We start from the raw sequence: 5,805 nt of genomic DNA, 5'->3' as shown, positions 1-5,805 counted from the left end.
ATATATACATATTTATGTGTTGCCCTTATATTTTGCAACTTTGCTGGACTCAGTTTTTGTTATTTTATTCAAAATACATTCCTTAGGATTTTCTGTATGGATCATCATATATCTACAAATAGAGGAGTTTTATTTCTTCCTTTCTGATTTGTATGTGGTTTACTTCTTTTCTGAGATAGGTCCAATGTCATCATGTAAATCTTTAAAAGTAGAAGACAAAGGAGAAGTGTAGGCCAGTGAGACAAGATGACAGGAGAAAAGGCAGAAGAGATACGTGGAAGAAGTGAGAAGTATGGTACTGGCGAGCCTTCTCTTGGGCACCCAGACAACTCACCAGCTGCTGCAGTTGCTGCACTCAGGGATGCGTCCACTGCTCTGTTCCACTGGTGCATTTCTACATGGACTGGGCTCGCCAGTAGTTGCCCTGCGTCTGCTGGTTCAACCCACCACTCCCACGCCAGGAGTCTGGGCTCTGAGAAAGAGTGCTGCTCGTTGCCTCCCTCCTCTTTGTTGAAATTTCTCTCTTCACTCTCCCCATGGATTTCAACTCTCGCCTCAGATTCTTCTTGGGTACCCGGGAGTCCACTTCCCTCCTTCTTGACCTCATGCCACTATATTCCAGTGTCAGGACACCAAATCTTGGAGAGACTCTTTGTTGCTTACCACTCCGCCATCGTCCTGGAAGTCTCTGTCTTCTTTTTCTTTAACCTATGTTGTAAAATTTTAATTGAGTTTCTTTTTGACAGTATATAATTGAGGCATGTTTAAAAACTACCCTGCCAATTAAAGTCTCTTTTACTTATTATATTTAAGCCACTTACATTTAATATAATTTTTGATATGTTAGGGTTTAAACCTGTCATTTTACTTGTTGCATTTAATTTAAATTTAATTTTGTCAAGTCTACTTTATTACTAGCTGTTTGAGTGTGTATCAGTCATGATTTGGCTTTCAGGAGGCTTGTTGAAATGAAATATATAGGACTATGATTTTTAAGCACACGCACAACAATATGTATTTTAAAAAGTTATATATGAAAGCACTGGTTTTGCTACCTCCTCTCCATGCCCCTAAGTAAAAGGATTGGAGAAGATTGAAGCTGTTGCTGGAAATTAAGAAGAGCAACACAACACTTTAGCAAACTTTCTTTACTGAATTTATGAAGTGCCATCCTGATTAGTCTCCAGCCTGCTGGATAAGTACGGCCAGCTGCTTTTCCATATGAGGAAGGTAAAAACTGAGGTCCTTTTGTATCCCTATGCTGAAAGCTTCATTCTGGTGGTCACCTTCCTTTATGGGTAAATTCAGAATGGGATATTTAAAGAGGAAAGGATTTTCTTTCAAATACTAGTTAAGAGGGTTGGGAGACATTAATGAAATAATATCCCAAAGGTGACATGGTTTTCATTATTTTTTCAAAAGAAAAGAAAGTACTTTATTACTACAAACTTCTTTGAGTAGATCAAACCATGCTGTGGCTCATTTTTGGTTTGCAGTCCTTCTTAATGCATGGCTGCCACCTGGCAAAGATTCTTTCTCAGCTTGAACAGGTCAGATATTCTTTCACTGAGTAGCGAAGTAACTTTGTTTCAAATCTCATTGATATGGCTGATAGTTACACTTCTGTTTATTTTTACTGTAATTTCCTAATTCCTTAAACCTGGCCAAGGTTTCCATATGTATAGCAGCAATTTTTTAATTATACTATCTTTAAAAGACCTGCCATCCATCAACTAACATACAAGGATTAGAATAAATGATTCAAAATGAGCAACTGCCTTTCAAGCACAGATTGCCAAACACAGGCCACATGCACAAATAGCTTAAACCTCTGAGTGAAAAAAAGTTAGAATGCTAAGATCCAGATTTTAACATACTCAAAACATTGATAGACCATGCATTTCTGAATTATTAAGAATGTAGATTCCTTATTCTCCATTGGGACCAAGCGTGACTGAATAATTGACCAAAATTATATTTAGATTCTTCCCATCAGGAGGCGACTTGACCCATGATCAAGGGAACTGCAATCCACTGAGTAACGCAGCTCAGCACTTAGCTGATCAAGATGAAGCTCACAGGGAGACTAGTGCCTGTCCAATTCAGAGATTCAGGAAAAAGCTACTACTTACAAGAGCGTGTTGCACACTCAATTTTTACATGTTAACAAAAGTGAAATTGTACTAACAGAGAATATTCCTCAACATTTCCTCAAGGAAAAAAAATTCTTTTTCAGCACCAGGGATCAAATCCAGGGCCTTACACATGCTAGGCGAGTGGTTACCACTGACCTACACCCATAGCCCCAGTATAGTATTTGAAATTCATGGTACATAACTCTCACCAGGGGGAGTTTATGAAAGTTGGTCCAGGCTTGTCCCAGGTCTTCCGATTTACATATGCAGCAAGAACTCTAGGCAGAGTTGGGCCCTGGGTACCTGTATCTAGTAGTCTTTGGGCTGTGCTCTGGCAAATATTAGTGCTATCACCTTAGACAATTGCTGTAAGGCCTGAAAGAAGGACAAACCCTACTGAGGGTAGTGGTATAGCTTTGCTGCCAGGTGGCATTACACCCAAGTTTAGCTCCAACTGGGACACTGATGGCCACAGGCAACACAAATACAGTCTGTGCATTTCACAGCAGAGTTTCCTGATCCAGAAGAGCAATGACCATCATTTCCTTCAAGTTGCTCTTAGCCAGCTTCTTGGGTTTTCCCTAAACTTGTTTGTATAGATTTGTGGTCACCAAGTCTACCAAGTATACATGATGAAATGACAACTTTCTCAGCTTTCTGAAGCCAGTAGTGGTACTTTGAAACCATCCAATGCTTCACATCTCCCTAACTCTGCCAGCAACCAGAGAAAGCTCTCTGCTTTAAAAAGAAATCTGTGATCATCTGCCCACAGGACCCAGGATAATCTCTTTATCTGAAGGGCAGCTGTGTACAGAACACTAGATAAGCAGGGAAGAGTCCTTTCTCAGGCTCTCGGGTTCCAGGAGGCAGAGTGGGACATCTTTGGGGGCCATTTGAGAAATTCCCCTGACCAGACTAGCTTATATGCTTCATTGTAGGTGGCATTCAATATGTCATTAAGTTTCCAAATTGGAGTTCCTTTCCTTGAGAATTTGAGATAACAACCCTTTTGCAATACCCACCAAGTCATGGAAATGACTGCAAATTCAGGACAAACATTTGTTCACAAATACATGATTGCTAAAGCAAATACCCTCAGCAGGTATGATATACTGTATTAACCATAATTCACTAAGATGCTGCTATTATTGCCACATACCTTTCCATTAAAAGGGAGGTCTTTCCAGAGGTGGTGACAGCTTGATCTGCTAATTCTTATTTCACCCATGTTGCAACAACATGCACAGTAGCAGACAGGACTCAGGATATGCTATACTTTGGATCGTGAATGCCCCTCAAAGGCCCATGTGTTAAAGCTATTGGGAGGTGGTGAAAACTTCAAGAGATAAGGCCTAGAAGGAGGAAGTTAGGTCCCTGGGGTGTACCTTTGAAGGGGATATGAGACCCCAGCCTCTTTCTCTCTCTTTGCATCCCAGTCACCATGAAGTAAACTTCCTCTGCTACATGTTCCTATCATGGTATACTCTACTACCATAGACCCAAAGCAAAAGAGCCAAGTGGCCATGAGCTGCAACATCCTAAACTGTGAGCCAGAATTTTAGTCACCTCTTTGTTGCTAGGATACAATACTCAACACCCACAGTTTAAAGGAGGAGAGGTTTATTTTGGCTTAAAATTTCAGTTCATGGTAGGATGGCTCCAAGGCAAAAATGGCAGAAGGGAATAGCAGAAGAAAGTAGCTCAGCCCATGGCAGCCAGGAAACAGAGAGAATGGAGGAGTCAGGGGCAAGAATACACCCTTCCAGGTTATGTCCTCCATGACCCATGTCCAACCAGGCCCTATCTCCTAATAACACACTCAGCTGCTGAACTTGTCAATGAACGAATCCATAAATGGCACCCGATTTTCCAATCACCTTCCACACACACATGACAATTTTGAGGAACACTGTAGAATTAAGCCATAACAGCCAAAATAAACCTTTCCTTTTTATAAGTTTATTTTCTTTTTTTTTGCCTTTTTGTTACATATTTTTAATCAAAAAAATACAACTACAAAGTTTAAGAAAAGGGTAAAATTGAGGAAAATGATAAGATTGACAAGATTTGACCTAAAATGAAACAACAGAAGGGCAATACCTCTGAGTCTAATGAGCAAGAGGAAAGACCAGACCACTGAAGTCTTTATAGGTAAAGAAACAATCATCTCTAACCTTGAGCTCTCTCTGTTCCTCTCCAGTATTCTACTGGTACTTCCCCTTGGCAGAACCTATCTGGAAGCCAGAAAGAAAAGAGCCTGGTGAATGCAAACAACAGAGATCAGCCTCCCAGTTCATAGAGCTTGATGAGAAAGTTGAAAATATGGTGACTTTGATATCAAGGAAAAAGGATATGTTAGTCTTTAAAAACTGAGGTTTGCTACAGTAACCAAAGACCTACAGTCCCAGTGGCTTTCCATAACAGCCAAATGTTCATCCAGGACCAGCTGCAGCCCTTCTATATTTTGTCTTCCCTCAAGAACAAAGGCCAACAGAGCATCACCATTTGAAGCACATTCAATACTGTAGCAAAGAAGAAAGGAGAAAACCCCATGCCAGCTGCAAAAGCATCTGTCTGGAAATTAATTCTGTCCACATGTCATTGGCCAAAGAACATCACATGTCTAAGAATGTAGTGAATGCATAACTTTCCATTGCAAGAGGTATTATCATAGGGAGGAAAACCAGAAAATCGGAGAAAGAGGAGTGCAAGGTGACAGAAAGGGAAAGAGCAAATACAGGTGGGCAAACAGCTGTCTTCCGCAGGTCACTCTGGCCCTCCAAAATCCACACCTACCCTTCTTCCATACATAGAAAACCTTTAGCCCTTCACCCTGGCGGATCAACCCTGAAGATGTATGCAAAATTTAAAAAATCATTTATCATATGACTAGCATCCCAGGATAAAGAGCAATCTATGAAAAGAGAATCTAATTGTTCTGTAAGTATGTGAAATAATTCCACTGACCTGAATGGATTTAGGGAAGGAACTGACCTGAATTACTTTCTAATTGAGCTAAATCTGTAAGGCTGAAGATAAAGTGAACTACATACAACCACTGTATTCTGGCTGATAAAGTGGTTTCCCCTGGGAAATGAGGTAAGAATTCTAAAATAACTACATATGTAAACAATTGAACAATTAAGCAAATGGATGGCAGATGGTGGGGGCCAGGCTTCTTGCTGTTGGAATGAAAGATTACAGAGGAGCAAGGCCAGAATCATCCATGCCATGATGGGTTAGAGTTTGAGACATCAGTTTGAGTTCCCTTTAGTTTCATATAGATATGTATGAAAGGTTATGATGTTTGTATGTACACAGATCAATACATACTCATTGGTTCACTTGCTCTGTCAGTTGAGATGAGTTAGAAGGAATGACACCCACGTAATTTTAAGCATCAATCTTGGTTTTTAACATCTTTGTTCAGTGAAAGGAACCAGGGCTCCATGGTGACATCACTGATTCTAGGACTGGGGCAGAAAATATATAAGATAAGCCAGCAGCATATTGTAGTGCCAGAAAGTAAGAACATGATTTCAAATATAATTAGGAAAAAATAGCATTCATAGTGTCTCCAAGAAAAATTAAATACTTAGGAATTAACCTAACTAAGAAAGTGAAAAAATCTCTATAGTGAAAACCACAGCACTCAAAAAAAAAAAAAAAA

At 40.0% G+C, this 5,805-nt stretch overlaps 1 long non-coding RNA gene across 1 annotated transcript in view; it reads left to right on the top strand.

Moving 5' to 3' along the window:
* Positions 1–775, top strand: part of LOC104866414 — a 13,359-nt gene extending 12,584 nt beyond the window's left edge. The window contains exon 4 of the long non-coding RNA XR_004515560.1: positions 180–775. This is a non-coding gene — a long non-coding RNA (uncharacterized LOC104866414). The remainder of the gene's footprint in view (positions 1–179) is intronic.
* The last annotated feature ends 5,030 nt before the right edge of the window (positions 776–5,805 follow it).

This window comes from Fukomys damarensis, unplaced genomic scaffold (genome assembly GCF_012274545.1).
Source record: "Fukomys damarensis isolate Sample0158 unplaced genomic scaffold, DMR_v1.0_HiC HiC_scaffold_5, whole genome shotgun sequence".
In the NCBI taxonomy this organism is placed as follows: domain Eukaryota; kingdom Metazoa; phylum Chordata; class Mammalia; order Rodentia; family Bathyergidae; genus Fukomys; species Fukomys damarensis.
Note: the sequence above shows the minus strand (reverse complement) of the source record. Positions and strands in the feature narration are given on the sequence as shown.